Raw genomic sequence first — 16,916 nt, forward strand, 5'->3', positions numbered from 1 at the left:
TTCTAGACGGGGCAGGCCACGCCTCCCGCGTGGCTCAGGTTGGGGGCCTTATTGTCCTGAGCTGGAGATTAAGGCAAGGGTGCCCTAAGAAGATTGTGAAAGAGGAGAGCAATGATTCAATCCTAGATTACTCTCCTGCACCCTTTGCTCCCATGATGCCAGGGAAGGGATCTGGGGCAGTTTATTTGTGCATCGCCGGTGGCTGCAAGAGGCTAGGATTCTAAGAGGCGTGGCTGACGCTCACTAATCATTAGTGTAACAGGATGTTAAAATGGCTATTTCAGCAAGACACCAAGGTGGCATACAGAGATAGGATATAGGTAGGGATGAACCGCTGAACAACAACAAACTGCTGTTACGGTAAGCAAATTGTGGCCCAATGTTGGCAAGTTTTGAAGGTTCCATCTAATAAAATGGCAGCTGCCTTCCAGAGAAAGTATTGGACCAGATCTAGAATTTACTGCTTGTGACTCCAAATTCTCTCCTCCAAGTTGACGCTATTCGCAGTATACACAGCCATCAAAAAGACGGAGAATTATGAATTCTATTTCTTAAGATAGTCCCACCCCCTGTCCCCAAGAGGGAGAACAAGAGGAGTGCCTGAGTACCAGGAGTTCCAGCAGAAACATCTGGGAGCTTGATATAGGTTACCTGAAGGTGGGGAGCACAGGTGAGCCCCGCCTACCCTACGCCTCAGGCCAAGGTGCAGCATCTTCTTCCGCAGGTGTAGAATCTGGGGTAGTGAGGCAGGTAGAATAGGGAAATGTCGGGTAACTTCCGGAGGAAGGACAAGGAACAGGGAACTGGCCTGGCACCTGTTGAATAACAGGATGCCCGTGGCCAGGATTAGCCACCGAGATGCTCAACTGCAGCATAAATCCCCAATTAACCTGCAACTGAAGAGAATGACCCGTCCACTGGGGGGCGCTAGAGGACTCCTCCTAGATCTTGACTGCATACGAAGGTTCCCAAGAGAAAAATCAAGGCCAGTGCAAGGGAACAGGCTGGCGCATGCGTAATGGTATACAGGGGGTCTTGGGACTATTTCCAGAACCCTACAGGAATATTCCACCTGTTGATTATAACTGCCTGTTAATCAGAATCCCACATCTACGCAGCACCACTCAAATTCTCTGAGCGTGCCTGCACAACCTCGTCTTTGAGCGTGTACTTTTGCTTTACAATAAAGCTTCTCATTTATGTTTTACTCTGATTCTGCCTTGAATTCTTTCTTGCCGCAAAGTCAAGGACCTGGCACCGGCTGGTGGTTGAGGGCTCAGGACCCAAGAACTTCCCCAGTCTCCCATGTCAGTAGGAATGTCCATCTGCTACCCAAGATGTCCGGCCCAAGAGAGAGCCCGCTAGGGTGAGGAGACCCCAAGGAGAGAGCCTGTTCATGTCCCTAGAGAATGAAGGGTGCAGGAGTGGGTTTCCCCAAAGAAGCCCTGGAATAAAGAGGCCAAGAGAGAAAGACTTACATTAAATATGTGCCCAACCTGGAGACTAGTCTCCCCCCACCTTAATCTTTATTCCATCTGTTCTGATCCTGGAGCTATTGGGGATAGGGAAGTGGGTGGAGTCCTCCTGGTGAAGAGAAACACATTTGGATAAGGGAGAAGTTTCCTGGCCCCTCCCAACAAATAGCAGCCCACCCTATGCTTGGCCCCAGCTGGTGAGAGAAATCTTACCCATAAGTTATCATTGAAAATGTGGTTCGTATATTGGACTGGGCTTTTAAAATATTTGAATAAAAACTATGTTCCCTATTTTTTGTGATTGTAATACTTATTACCAAAGAATGATCAGAAAAGCTATGAGGCCTGCCTTATAGTTTTCTGGGGTCAGGGAAAAGATACTTCCATTTAGAAAGTCTAAAGAGGGGCACTTGGGTGGCTCAGTCGGTTGGGCGTCCGACTTCAGCTCAGGTCATGATCTCACAGTCCAGTCCGTGAGTTTGAGCTCTGCATCGGGCTCTGTGCTGACAGCTCAGAGCCTGGAGCCTGCTTCAGATTCTGTGTCTCCCTCTGTCTCTTCCCTTCCCCCACTCACACTCTGTCTCTGTCTCTCTCAAAAGTAAATAAACATTAAAAAAAAATTTTTTTAAGAAGAAAGTCTAAAGAGACAGGCAAAAAAAAAAAAAAAGTATGATTGCATACCAGGAGTCCTGCTTTCAACAAACTGGTCACATTAATAAAGATATGGACTGTGGCTGGGAGGCCAACATTCCACCATGCTGGAGTTTGTGACCTCACAGTGGCTGAGAGATCCCTGTGGTCTAGAGCCCCTTCCTTGGGGAGGTGGAGCTGAAACTTGTTGGGCAGATTGTTCCAAGGAGGTGGTGTCCAGGGTCCAGTCTGGAAGCCAAGAACCAGCCCTGTGAGACCTGCAGGAGCTCCAGGCCCTGTCCCCTTACTAAGAATGCCCACCATGCTGGAAACCTTACTGTACCTGGCCATTGTCCTCCTTTGCGTCTTACTGCTCCTCTGTTACTGTGTCTTTCGGGAGAAGTAGACTGGCTCCTGCAGGGTGGGACTGAGACCTGACAGAAGCCATAGCCAGTCTAGCCCCTCAGCGCCTCTCAAGCAGGACAAGCTCTTCCTAAGCTGCTCATGGCCTGAATCTTGGCCTGTTCTGGGGTCTCCAATAGCCCCAGGCCCTCACCAGATGCTTCCCACCATGGTTGGTTTCCACTCACATCTCAGCCTCTCCTGTCTAGGTCGGCTAGCTGGGTCCCTCCCAGCCTCTCTCCTACTAGTTTTGCTTCTGGTTCATTTTTGTCCTGGGCTGAGGACCACCGGTTCTGGAGAGGGACTCAGCATGGGCTCCGCGAAGTTATAATTGGCTCAGGACTCTGCCATGGAGGCAGGCATGAGAAGATGTGGCCCTCTCCGCCTCCAGAGGTTGGCAAGGCTGGGCCCTGGAGAACTGGAGTCCTAGCTAAAGACTGATAAACTCAGCGATGACTTTAGACTTCCCTTCTATCCACGGTGGACAATCTTGACTAATAAAGCTGGATGTTCCTAGCTAATTAACTCGGCTGAACATCTTGGAACCTTCCTTGCTAACTGAATCACTGAGATATTTGCGGGTCATTACTTAAACTTTCCTGGCTTGTTAACTTTCTTGCTTGAATACTTGGGCATTCTAGGATAATATTTGACTTTGCCTCATTATCTTTCAGCATGGTAGCTGACCACATCCATTCTTCACTCTTAAAACCTTGGATTTTCCTGACCAAGAGCATCGGAGCTCCCCACCTCCCCCAATACCACCCCCGGGCTATTTCTCTGGGACTTCCAAGATAAAAACAGAAGAATGCTTCTATGATTCCACCATTATGTATGATATTGGCAAATGGATTGTGATATATATGGTATTTCTAGAATTCTAAGAATTTTTTTGTTATAAATGGATATTAGTGTTTATCAAGTGATGGTGATGATCACAATGTTGATCCTAAAATGTATTAAACCATCTTCCTCTAACTCAGCACCTATTTTTTTCATGTTTATTTGTTTTTGAAAGAGAGAGAGAGAGACACAAAGCAAGCAGGGAAGGGGCAGAGAGAGAGGGAGACACAGAATCCGAAGCAGGTGCCAGGCTCTGAACTGTCAGCACACAGCCCAACGCGGGGCTTGAACTCACGAACCTCAAGATCATGACCTGAGTTGAAGTCAGACGCTTGACTGACTGAGCCACCCAGGCACCCCACTCAACATCTACTTTTAAAAAATTTTTTTTAAAGTTTTTTTTTTTTTTTAATTTTTGAGACAGAGAGAGACAGAGCATGAGCAGGGGAGTGGCAGAGAGAGAGGGAGACACAGAATCTGAAGCAGCTGTCAGCCCAGAGCCCGACACAGGGCTCGAACTCACAGACAGTGCGATGGTGACCTGAGCTAAAGTCAGACACTTAACTGACTGAGCCACCCAGGCGCCCCGTCAACATCTATTTTTTAGTCACCTGGGTGGCTCAGTCAGTTGAACATCCATTTTTTAAAAAGCACTTATGGTACTAAGTTTCAATGTATTATTTGACCTACCTTTAAATTTTTTAATTGCAGTACAATATACATACCTTACGGGTTATCATCTTGACCATTTTACTTATTTATTGGGGGGGGGGGGAGTGGAAGGGGAGAGGAAGCAGAGCCCAGCGTGGGGCTTGATCCCACGACCCTGAGATCATGCATGACCTGAGATGAAATCAAGAGTCGGGTGCTCTGACTCAGCCCCCCAGGCGCCCCTCATCTTGACCATTTTAAAATATTCAGTTCAGTACTGTCAGGGACATTCACACTGTTGTGCAACCGGTCTCCAGAATTTTTATCTTGCATAACTGAAACCGTACCCTTTAACCAACGATTCCCCATTCCTCCCTTCCCCAGCCCCTGACAGCTACCATTCTCCCTCTGTCTCTGAATTTACTACCCTAAGTGCTTCATCTAAGTGGAATCACGTAGTATTTGTCCTTTTGTGTCTGGTTTATTTCACTTAGCATGATGTACTCAAGGTTCTTCCATGCGGTGGCATAGGCCAGAATTTCTTTCTTTCTTTCTTTCTTTCTTTCTTTCTTTCTTTCTTTCTTTCTTTCTTCTTTCTTTCTTCCTTCCTTCCTTCCTTCCTTCCTTCCTTCCTTCCTTTTTTTTAGTTTATTTATCTATTTTGAGAGACGGGGGTGGGGAGAGAGGGAGAGAGAGAGAATCCCAAGCAGGCTCTGTCTGCCCTGTCCATGCAGAGCCCGATACGGGGCTCCAACTCACGAACTGTGAGATCATGACCTGAGCCGAAATCATGGGTTAAACACTTAACCGACTGAGCCACCCAGCTGCCCCATATCTTATCTATTTTATTATTTTTTATTTTTTTAACGTTTATTTATTTTTGAGAGAGAGACAGAGCGCAGGCAGGGGAGGGGCGGAGGGGGGGGGCACAGAATCTGAAGCAGGTTCCATGCTCTGAGCTGTCAACACAGAGCCCGATGCGGGGCTCGAACTCACGAACCGTGAGATCATGACCTGAACTGAAGTCGGAGGTTTAACCGACTGAGCTACCCAGGCCCCCCAATGTCTTATCTATTTTCAAGTTTAAAACTAATAAAGTTTTAATAATAAAACTGAGGTTCAGAAAGATGAAGTGAATTGCTAATACAGCTAATATGCGGCAGGGAATAATTTTAACTGTGTCTGTTTTATTCATTTCCTAGGGCTGCCATAACAAAGCACCACCAACTGTGTGGCTTACAATGGCAGAAATTTATTCTCTCGTGTTTTTCCGGAGGCTAGAAGTCTGAAATCAACGGTCAGACGACATTCACAAGATAGGAGCACAGTTCCCGCCCTTCAGGGACATTGGGGCCAAGGCTAATTCCACCTGAAAGTTGCCAATATATTTTTAAAGATGTTTACGACTATTTTCATGAGCTGGACTGTAATTTACTTTCCTTCACTGACCTTGTCTAATTTGGGGGTTATGGTTGTTACACGAACTGAGAACAGCTCCTTCTTTTTCTATTATCTTGGAGACCGTGTAAGGCTGAAAAGCTGGGTATGATGTTTTCTTTCGGGAAATAGTGTTAACTAATGATTCAATATTTTATTATTTAAAAATTTTAAAAAAATTTCAGTTTATTTTGAGACACAGAAAGCGAGAGAGACAGAGCGCGCGCGCGCGCGCGCGCGCACACACACACACACACACACACACACACACAGAGTCAGGGGTGGGGGCAGAGAGAGAGGGAAAGAGTGAACTCCACGTGGGCTCCTGGAACCTACGAACCCACCAGATCATGACCTGAGTAGAAACCAAGAGTCAGTCGCTCAACCAACTGAGCCACCCAGCTGCCCTGCCTGATTCAACATTTTTAAAGTGTTACAAGATAATTCAGGTTTTCTATTTTTCCTTAAGACAATTTTGCTATATATTTTTCAGGAATGTGTTCATTTTACCTAAGTTTTGAATTTTATTTTTGTCTAATTTTTTACTCTGCTCTGACTGTACTATGACCCCTTTCTTTTTTTTTTTTTTTTTTCTTAAACTCATGTTTTTATTGAGGCGAAATTCTTCTAGTAGAGAATTAACCATTGGAAGGTGAACAGTTCAGTGGCATTTAGTACATTCGCAGTGATGTGCAACCAGCATTTGTGAAAGCTGAAAGGAAAATAGGGTCACATGTGTCCAGGGGTTTTATTTTTATTTTATTTTATTTTATTTTATTTTTTGAAATTTATTGTCAAATTGGTTTCCATACAACACCCAGTGCTCATCCCAACAGGTGCCCTCCTCAATACCCATCACCTCCCCTCCCCTCCCTCCCACCCCCCATCAACCCTCAGTTTGTTCTCAGTTTTTAAGAGTCTCTTATGCTTTGGCTCTCTCCCACTCTAGCCTCTTTTTTTTTTTTCCTTCCCCTCCCCCATGGGTTTCTGTTAAGTTTCTCAGGATCCACATAAGAGTGAAAACATATGGTATCTGTCTTTCTCTGTATGGCTTATTTCACTTAGCATCACACTCTCCAGTTCCATCCACGTTGCTACAAAGGGCCATATTTCATTCTTTCTCATTGCCACGTAGTACTCCATTGTGTATATAAACCACAATTTCTTTATCCATTCATCAGTTGATGGACATTTAGGCTCTTTCCATAATTTGGCTATTGTGGAGAGTGCTGCTATAAACATAGGGGTACAAGTGCCCCTCTGCACCAGTACTCCTGTATCCCTTGGGTCAATTCCTAGCAGTGCTACTGCTGGGTCATAGGTTAGGTCTATTTTTAATTTTTTGAGGAACCTCCACACTGTTTTCCAGAGTGGCTGCACCAATTTGCATTCCCACCAACAGTGCAAGAGGGTTTCTGTTTCTCCACATCCTCTCCAGCATCTATAGTCTCCTGATCTGTTCATTTTGGCCATTCTGACTGGTGTGAGGTGATATCTGAGTGTGGTTTTAATTTGTATTTCCCTGATGAGGAGTGATGTTGAGCATCTTGTCATGTGCCTGTTGGCCATCCGGATGTCTTCTTTAGAAAAATGTCTATTCATGTTTTCTGCCCATTTCTTCACTGGATTATTTGTTTTTCGGGTGTGGAATTTGGTGAGCTCTTTATAGATTTTGGATACTAGCCCTGTGTCTGATATGTCATTTGCAAATATCTTTTCCCATTCCATTGGTTGCCTTTTAGTTTTGTTGGTTGTTTCCTTTGCTGTTCAGAAGCTTTTTATCTTCATGAGGTCCCAATAGTTCATTTTTGCTTTTAATTCCCTTGCCTTTGGGGATGTGCCGAGTAAGAGATTGCTACGGCTGAGGTCAGAGAGGTCTTTTCCTGCTTTCTCCTCTAAGGTTTTGATGGTTTCCTGTCTCACATTCAGGTCCTTTATCCATTTTGAGTTTATTTTTGTGAATGGTGTGAGAAAGTGGTCTAGTTTCAGCCTTCTGCATGTTGCTGTCCAGTTCTCCCAGCACCATTTGTTAAAGAGACTGTCTTTTTTCCATTGGATGTTCTTTCCTGCTTTGTCAAAGATGAGTTGGCCATACGTTTGTGGGTCTAGTTCTGGGGTTTCTGTTCCATTCCGTTGGTCTATGTGTCTGTTTTTGTGCCAATACCATGCTGTCTTAATGATTACAGCTTTGTAGTAGAGGCTAAAGTCTGGGATTGTGATGCCTCCTGCTTTGGTCTTCTTCTTCAAAATTACTTTGGCTATTCGGGGCCTTTTGTGGTTCCATATGAATTTTAGGATTGCTTGTTCTAGCTTCGAGAAGAATGCTGGTGCAATTTTGATTGGGATTGCATTGAATGTGTAGATAGCTTTGGGCAGTATTGACATTTTGACAATATTTATTCTTCCAATCCATGAGCACGGAATGTTTTTCCATTTCTTTATATCTTCTTCAATTTCCTTCATAAGCTTTCTGTAGTTTTTAGCATACAGATCTTTTACATCTTTCGTTAGATTTATCCCTAGGTATTTTATGCTTCTTCAATTTCCTTCATAAGCTTTCTATAGTTTTTAGCATACAGATCTTTTACATCTTTCATTAGATTTATCCCTAGGTATTTTATGCTTCTTGGTGCAATTGTGAATGCAATCAGTTTCTTTATTTGTCTTTCTGTTGCTTCATTATTAGTGTGTAAGAATGCAACTGATTTCTGTACATTGATTTTGTATCCCACAACTTTGCTAAATTCATGTATCAGTTCTAGCAGACTTTTGGTGGAGTCTATCTGATTTTCCATGTATAATATCATGCTATGACCCCTTTCTCATTCCGAAAATTGTTTGCCTCTGCTGCTCTACGTATGGTTATGTTCATTTTCTGCCATTTTACTTTCTATTTTTGTAATTTCATTGATTTGCTCTATTTAGATCTTTCGAGTGTCCTTTTTTCTTATTATTTTTTTAACACCTCCAGTGATATGAGCAGACAGATGGAATTCTTGCATTTTAGAATTAAGTGGGTCCCTCTTTCATAGCAAGAATGAGGATTTCTCTTCTCCTGTGTCAACATTTAAAGCTCATCTGTTGGGGTACCTGGGTGGCTCAGTCAGCTAAGCATCTCACTCTGGGTTTCAGCTCAGGTCACGATCTCATGGTTCATGAGTTGAAGCCCTGCACCGGGCTCTGCGCTGACAGTGTGGAAACTGCTTAGGATTCTCTGTCCTCCCCCTCTCTGCCCCTCCCTTGCTCATGAGCACGTGCACGCTCTCTCTCTCTCTCAAAATAAATAAACATGAAAAAAATAAAAATAATTGGGGCTCCTGGGTGGTTCAGTCGGTTGAGCATCCAACTTCGGCTCAGGTCATGATCTCACGGTTTGTGAGTTCGAGCCCTGGATCGGGCTCTGTGCTGACACCTCAGAGCCTGGAGCCTGCTTCAGATTCTGTGTCCCCCTCTCTCCGCCCCACCCCTGCTTGTGCTCTGTCTCTCTCTGTCTTTCAAAATGAATAAACGTTAAAAAAATTTTTTTTAATAAATAAATAAATAAATAAATATAATAAAAAATAAAGCTCATTTGTTACAGGCCATGCAATGAGATGTCAAGGTAAGACCCCATCCAGTTCCTAACTACTTCGCATACTATTCCTCTGCCCCTTCCCCAACTTCAGCTTCTGATTCTTCTTCCTCCCTTTCCCCGAACTTCTTCCTGTTCTTCCTTTCTTCGTGAGCCCTTCAATACCCTACCAAAGCATATCACTTCCAAGAAGCCACCTTTTTGGAAATTAATAGAGGGATAACTCTATTCATGGTTCCACAGCTGCTTTTGGATCCATACTTCCTCACATTCACCATGGAAAATCAAGGAAGAAAGTATGACCTACCCAGCTTGGGTCTCACATCCAGTTTTTTGTCAGAGGAGGGCAGGACACCATAAGTGACATTTACAACTCGATTGAATTCAACAGGAAGAGTGCCACAAGAAAACCAGGGAGAAAGAGTGACTAGGTCCAAACTCTGGATAGCCCAGCCACTTAATATCCAGATCCTCATGAAAATAGGCAATTTGTTGGTCCTAGTTTTTCCAAGAATACCTCTAAATGTAGGCATTGAAATGTCATGTTGTTGGGTGGTGACGGTCTGTATCACATGAGGAAAGCATTCATTTAATCCAAGTATGCCGAAATACACTTTTCTGATCAGGAATAGAAATTAAGTATTACCAAAAAAAGAGAAATTAAATATTACCAAACACATTTTTAAGCACCTATTAAATTGCTCTTAGATTTATTTCTGGGTTTGAATTTTGACTCTGATATCTTCTGTTTAGGAGAAGCAATTTGCCACGGGCCCTGTGGGCATGCTAACAATGCAAAGCCTTTGACTCCTTTTTCCCCCAGGCCCTTTCTTAGAGCTGTGTTTTGCAGTGAGCAAACCTTGAAGGATGAGATAAAGTCTCCTCCCACACTAAAAGCAGGCTTACTTCTGTTTGCTCCAAGTGGCAAATCCCCCAAGCTCAGTGTTCCTCTTTTGTAACACTGTAACGCATTGTGTGTCCAGGCAGCCATCATGGGCCCTGCACCACTCCATGGGACCTCGGAGGCATGGGAACCAACAACATCAAGAAACTTAAAGCCCTCTCTGCTTTGCCACAGTAGTAATAAGGTCCTCAGACTGCCTCAGGAATTTTCTGTCCTCTGCCAGCACCTACGAAACAAGGGGCTAACTGGTTAGCTCACAAGTAGGGTTCATTCTCAGATCATGCACACTTCTTAACACGTTAACTGCGTGATCTTGTATACATGAATTAAACTTTCTGAGCTTTTGTTTCCTCATCGGCAAAATTAATAATAGTAGGGTTTATCTTATATGATTGACGTGATTAAACGAATCAAAATGCCTGGAATATTGGGTGCATTCAACACTTAGTCATTATTAGTTGATTTATGGTTGTAGCTGTCATCTGTAGCGTTGATGGGATGGGGCATTGCAGTGACAGCATGCTATGAAAAACACTGTTACACCATTTCCTCGGGCAGGCCCTTGCTGTCAGCCCTGGCTAAGTAGGTCCCCACTATTATACCACCATGCCCACTTCCTTTGTAGCACTTGTCATGATTTTAAATTATTGCATTTGCTGATTCATTATCTCCACAAGAATATAACAGCAACAAAATATATCAGAACCCTGTCTTCTGCAATACATTTCCAATGCTTAGCCCAGTCCCTAACATGAAGAGCTGCTCATATATTTTTTCTGTGCGGATGGGAGTCTAGATGAACATCTAGATGGATGAATGGATGAGTGCGTAGGTGGATGGATGGATAAGAAAGTTGGTGCCCTCTAACTATTTTCTTTTAGGGGTAAATGGATGGATGGATGGATGGATGCGGCGATGGGAGGCGGGTCAGATATTGACCTCCTCTCCACCAGGGGGCGATAAGAGGCAGCGCGCGCGCGTTCAGCCCGGGAGATGCCTCTCTAGGGCGCAGCCCGCCGTCGAGCTGCATTTCCGCCGGCGCGGGCCGGGTGTAGCAGTTTCCTGCGGCAGTGGCTGCTGTCCTAAATAGTTCCGAACGATTAGGAGGCTTGCCGCACCCTCTCGCGCCGTCCCCTCTGACCCTGCCGGCGACAGGCCCGGCTCCCCGGGTGAGTCGCTGCGGGGCCGCGATGCACAGGAAACCCCCCGCGGCCTCCCAAGGCCGGTGCATCATCCACCACCCCCCCCCCCCGACAGGAGGAGAAACTGAGGCCCGGGGGGACGGGGAGAGCCGGCGGAGGTCAGCGCCGATTTCAGGCCCCGCTCCTGGGTCCGGGCCCAGCCCCTCCGTTGGCTGCGGACCTCTCGGGATGCGTGTCCCCGAGAATGGGACTCCTGGTCTGATCCCCCGCGCGCGGGGAAGACTCGTGTCCCGCCAACTACCAGAAGCGGGTCCGGCGACGCGCGGGCCGAGTGCCGCCGCCAGTGGTGCGGAGCCCCGTGTGGCCCCGGGCCTGAAGAGCTCCTGGGACCGCGTGATTTTCACGCACACACCCACCTCCGGCTCTGGGCCTCGAATCCCCCAAAGCGCTTCATCGGTTGCCCACGAAGTGACCATGTGAGCGTTAACCCGTTTTCTCGTCAACAGCCTTTAGGAGAAAGCGTTAAAACCCCCGTTGTGCAGAGCGGTTGTGTGAGTTTTCAATTGGGGGCGCTCGCGGGGCCCCAGAGCGGCAGAGGCCGATTCCGGTGTCTTTGTTTTGCACTAAAGCCCCTTCCCCGTGCTGTCTCCTGCGTAGGCGCTGCGGGTTCCGGGGCTCTGTTGGAAGCAGATGGAAACTCTCCGTTGGACGGCTTTGGGGGCTGTGCGTCAGGCAGCGCCCCCTTCTTTGCTGCAGGACCCTGAGCCGCAGCGCCGGATGTGCCCCCGCGGTGTCCAGGGGGTGAGGCCTGGGTAAGTGCTGCTGCTCAGGAGATCCTTGAGCAGGGACTCGTTGCCTTCCTGCCACACCACGGTGGGGGGTTGGGGGGGGGCGTCCTGGAGCTCCTGCGGGTTCTGAGAAAGCCCCCAGGAGGCCTGGTGTGGTGGATGGGGGTGTGTCTGGGGGCCAGAGAGGTCTGGATTCAGATCCTGCCTCAGCCTGTGGCGAGCGCATCACGTTGGCTAGGTTAGGTCCTTCTGAGCTCCGCTGTGTTTTAAGTGGGGAAAGTGCCAGAGCTCTGGGAGGACAGAAGTCTTGTCTGTGTTCTTTGTCTTTGAGCCCACGGTTGGTGGCACATAGTAGATCGTCCGTCTGTATCTGTGGGGGACTAAACAATGTAGGCAGTTTTTGCCGCTAGTCGGTCTTCACGTGCCCCCTCTTGATGACGGGAGATGGCGTCTTTACATGAGATGGTGATGGCGCTCAGGGTCCTGGGCTTGGCTGGGCAGCTCTCCTCTGCCTGGGAACATAGGCTACTGACATGGGCTGCCTGTGTCCAGGTCAGCAGTGATAGTGCAGGGAAGGGAATTGCTAAAAGGGTTTCCCCATCTTGGGAACGTCCACTCCTGTCCCTTCCAAACCTGGGGCTTTCCTGCACTTCCTCTTTCCTACTCACTTTTAGATGTCTCCTGTCACCTGGTGCCAATGTCGGGCTCACTGGTAATTCAGGCAGAGGATTCAGGGAAAGAGTTGTCCTGTGTTTGGAGGGTCCACGTCCACACCTTCCAGGAGCTTTCCCACATCCCTTTCTCTCTGTAGACACCTTGGGTCCCCAGGGCCCTCGGGGCAGTTGTGTGTACATTAGGGTCACTGTTGGAGCTTTCACTTCTGCCCCTGCTGTTGGGAACCAGGCTGTATGTGTCACTTGAGTTCTCCTCGAAGCCCAGCATAGTTGCTGTCAGACAGCCACGGCACTCCCATAAATCCGGCATTGGCGTCCTTTCCAGCCTCTCACTGGTTAATTATGCATTAATCAGCATTGGCCACCCTGTCATAGACCAAGCACTGTCTCCCCCTAGGACAGTAGGGTTAACTACTATCTTTTCTATGAGGAAATAGCATGTCTGTTTAGGAAATAATAACAGCCGATCTTTGTCAAATGCTTACTTTACTATCTGCTAACTACTGTGCTGAGACCTTTCCTGATGCTTGCCCTGCCCTGCCCTGGTGTGAGCAGGGACATGTTGGATGCCCATTCTTGGGTTCTTGTCTATTGCAGATGAGCCCACTGTGTGGAGAGACATCATGGGAGTTCTATCAGGAACATTCTAGACCCCAGTGTCCTTGAGGTAAGATCTCTGGTTTGTTCTCTGGAGTGTTGGTTCCTTGCATCTGGTACAATCATGTGGGGGTTCCTAGGGGCTTCCTAAGAAGGTATAGGGGAGCTGAGAAGTGAGACGGTAATGTCCATGAGTCCTCAGATCTGTTCCCCACCTCAGCCCCAGGTAACCTAGATCACATCTGGTCCCTGACATGTCTTCAATGGCTGCTGCAGAGGAAAGGCCTCCAGAGTCTCACTGGGTGATGAGAGCTCTCTGGGGTATCTGCCTTCCCTCCCTGGAGTGACGGCAGAAGCATGGTTTTTTTTTTTTTTTTTTTTTTTTTTTTTTTTTTTTTTAATTTTTTTTCAACGTTTTTTATTTTTATTTTTGGGACAGAGAGAGACAGAGCATGAACGGGGGAGGGGCAGAGAGAGAGGGAGACACAGAATCGGAAACAGGCTCCAGGCTCCGAGCCATCAGCCCAGAGCCTGACGCGGGGCTCGAACTCACGGACCGCGAGATCGTGACCTGGCTGAAGTCGGACGCTTAACCGACTGCGCCACCCAGGCGCCCCCAGAAGCATGTTTTTAATGGGAAACGAGTGGACCCACGCATCAGACACTCCCGTCCCCTGGGTTTGAATCCCCTTCTGCTGCTCTCTAAGTCAGTGATCTATTCAGAACCTTATTTTCTTCATTTAAAACAACAAACTTATGATATTAGTGACTTCTGTGCTGCTTAAAACCACAGGATCCCTATCATTTCCAACCCTAATATTTTCCCAGTGTTTGTGTCCAAAGTGACTTTTCTTTGATTCCACTTGGCAGGGAGGTTCTATGGGTTTCTTTTGCAAAAAAGAGTGGCCACTCACGGGGTCCTGTGCTTGGGTGCTTTTCCCATATTCCACCTATTCCACAGGCCAGTAGCACCTGCTCCCCTTCCTAGGTCTCTCTCTCTCTCTCTCTCTCTCTCTCTCTCTATCTCTCTCTCTCTCTCTCCCCTTGCATGCACCTGCATTCAGAAGCGATCACGGGCTGTCTGTGCTCTGGTCATTGATAATGCAGGGAGAGGAATTGTTGAAAGCAGTTTCCCGTGTTTGGAGGGTCTACACCCATCCCTTTCAAATGCTGGCGCTTTCGCACACTCCTGCTTCTCCCCAGCTAGTTCTGTGTGGTCTCAGGCATCGAGGGCTGCTGTGTGAGAGTCAATGACGGGAGACTTGAGCTTGGCCTTTCTCAGCTTGGCTTCCTGTTATGGGAAAACGGGCTATGTCGGTGTCGAGGTTTCGAAACTTTCTGGGGTTTAAGGAGCCAGGATGAATTCTGCATGATGACGTTACGCGATGCTGGGTGGTTTATACTGATTGCCATAACGTTTTCAAAGGGAAGTCTCTTTTTGGATATGGTGGCCCTGTGCACGCCTTGGAAGGGGTGGAACATGATGGGAAGTAGAAAGGTATTGGGTGGTGGGGGGAGCAACACGAGAAGGAGTTTGACGCAGGGATGAGCACAAGCACTTGGGAGACAGATGTGCAGGGGTGTAATAGACCGTGGAGAGAGGCTGCGGTGGTGGCCTTCACTCCCAGCATGGGGGATGGGGGCTCAGTGGGAGGAGCCTCTGAGCTTGAGCCCTCCAGCCACCTCTCTACCAATTACTATATCTGCTCTTGCCCTGCAAAGGCCCAATTGTCAAGAGATCATTTTATTTTGACCCTTCTCTGGGAACATTGCGATTCATTTTTGAGCTGTGTTTGGTGTGAAACAAAACGGGCAGCTCGTCCCTGATGAATGGGGGCATTCTCACTGATAGCGGCTTGAAGACAGTTGAGAGATAACATTGGAAACCAAACGCATGTTGTGACCCTCTGCTCTGCGACGTCCTCTTCACCCTAGGGATGCTGCCTCGGATCTAGAGATTGTTGGAAGAATCCTTAAGGAGGTGGAGCATTGGTCCTCTCAGGATGACCTGGGTCCCGGCTGCCCTGGAGGGACCTCTTCATGGTGAGTTAATGCCAAGGGGCTAAGTTGGCCTGTGTTAGTGATACAGAAGTTCCAAGCACTTGGTCTCATTGGACTTTTCTGCTTTAGATTATTTCGGAGTTGATCATGGACACTGGCGGAGTGAAGAATGATGTCGCCACGTGAACCATGGCCAGACCTTCTTATCCTGTTGCCTCAGCACAGCCTGGAGGGACTTTTCTCTCTGCGTGAGCGGGCCAGAGGGAAAGTCCTGGGACCCTGGAGACTTGAGGTCCAGAGCTAGAGACTTCAGCTGGCTCTGCCGCTCCCCCAGCAGGTGTCACACAGCACCTGGGACCAGGAAGACTGGTTCCCTTCCACCTGAGCCAGGTGTCCAGCAGGCTCCACGTCCCCCTGCCTATTCCTCCTGTAACTTTTTACAACCAAGAGTTTTCTGCACTGTGCATCCTTGTCCCCTCACCCACCCAATAAATCTTGAAACTGCCCTCCTCGTTTTGTTTTGCTTCTCTTTTAAAACCCATACCTCCAGGGGCGCCTGGGTGGCTCCGTCGGTTGAGCATCCGGCTTCGGCTCAGGTCATGATATCGTGGTTCTTGAGTTCGAGCCCTGCGTCGGGCTCTGTGCTGACAGCTCAGAGCCTGGAGCCTGCTTCAGATTCTCTGTCTCCCTCTGTCTCTGCCCCTCCCCTGCTCGTACTCTATCTCTCTACCTCTCAAAAATAAACATTAAAAAAATTTTTTTTTTTTTTTCAACGTTTTTTATTTATTTTTGGGACAGAGAGAGACAGAGCATGAACGGGGGAGGGGCAGAGAGAGAGGGAGACACAGAATCGGAAACAGGCTCCAGGCTCCGAGCCATCAGCCCAGAGCCCGACGCGGGGCTCGAACTCACGGACCGCGAGATCGTGACCTGGCTGAAGTCGGACGCTTAACCGACTGCGCCACCCAGGTGCCCCTAAAAAATTTTTAAAAATGATAAATTCATACCTCCATGTGCCAGCAAGGTAGGTATACAGAAAGTGGGTCACAAGCAGATCTTCCATTTTTTACTCACTGGAATGTTCCATTTAATGCACTCCTAAGGCTCAACTTAGGGGATAGGAGTTGGGATGTAGGAATTGAAGTAGGGGTTGAACAACCCCAAGTGCTTTTGGGGGGGGCTCAGGTTTGGGAGAAAAGGGAAGTGTTAGAGTCATTGGCTGAAGGACCTCTGGGCCAGGGCTTTGGAAAAGAGGATGACAGTGGAGTGGACATAGAGACAGAGGAGGCAGGAGTGCTCTGAGCTCTGGGGAGGAGGGTTCCCCGGGGGAATTTCAGGGGATGGTTCTAAGCAGGGGTAGGCATGGCGTGGACGAGGAACACCGTCCCTTGGAGAACTCTGGGGCTGGGGTAGGCAAAGGCCAGGTGTCGGGATTTCTGTTACTGTTCCCACAAAGTAGGTTTGGCCTTTGAGAGTTCTGTCCGGTGAAGTAATGGCAGTGGTGTGCTAAGCACGCCTGCGCTTCACCACCTGTGGGTAGGTCCACACAGAGGAGCTCTCCCAAAGGTAGAGAGGGAGGGGCTGATTGTCCATTCCTTCCATGGAAATTGAAATCACTGATGGGGGCTGAGGTCAAACCCAGGTGGTCGGGCCTACCTTTGTGAGTTCAAGGCCTTGATGGCCTCAGTCAACAGGAGGCATTCTTGGGGGCTAAAGGATCTACTCTCCCCACCAGTTCGGGCAGAGATCCTTATTTCTGCCTCGCCCCTCTCCTCAATTCCTACCCAAGGGCCTGTCATCA

At 47.8% G+C, this 16,916-nt stretch overlaps 1 long non-coding RNA gene and 1 other non-coding gene across 3 annotated transcripts; both read left to right on the top strand.

Moving 5' to 3' along the window:
• The first annotated feature begins 10,957 nt into the window (after positions 1-10,957).
• Positions 10,958-15,620, top strand: LOC132675084 (uncharacterized). 2 transcript variants are annotated; one of them, XR_013554525.2, is made up of 5 exons: positions 10,958-11,082; positions 11,713-11,867; positions 13,115-13,184; positions 15,050-15,157; positions 15,245-15,620. It is a non-coding gene; the product is annotated as an uncharacterized LOC132675084 (long non-coding RNA). The 2 variants fall into 2 exon arrangements; XR_013554526.2 differs by lacking the exon at positions 10,958-11,082 and adding an exon at positions 11,101-11,531.
• Positions 14,167-14,300, top strand: LOC132675085 (small nucleolar RNA SNORA71). The gene has a single exon (XR_009608687.1). It is a non-coding gene; the product is annotated as a small nucleolar RNA SNORA71 (small nucleolar RNA).
• Positions 15,621-16,916: the final 1,296 nt, after the last annotated feature.

The sequence above is a fragment of the Panthera onca genome, chromosome A3 (genome assembly GCF_046562875.1).
Source record: "Panthera onca isolate mPanOnc1 chromosome A3, mPanOnc1 haplotype 2, whole genome shotgun sequence".
Lineage (NCBI taxonomy): Eukaryota > Metazoa > Chordata > Mammalia > Carnivora > Felidae > Panthera > Panthera onca.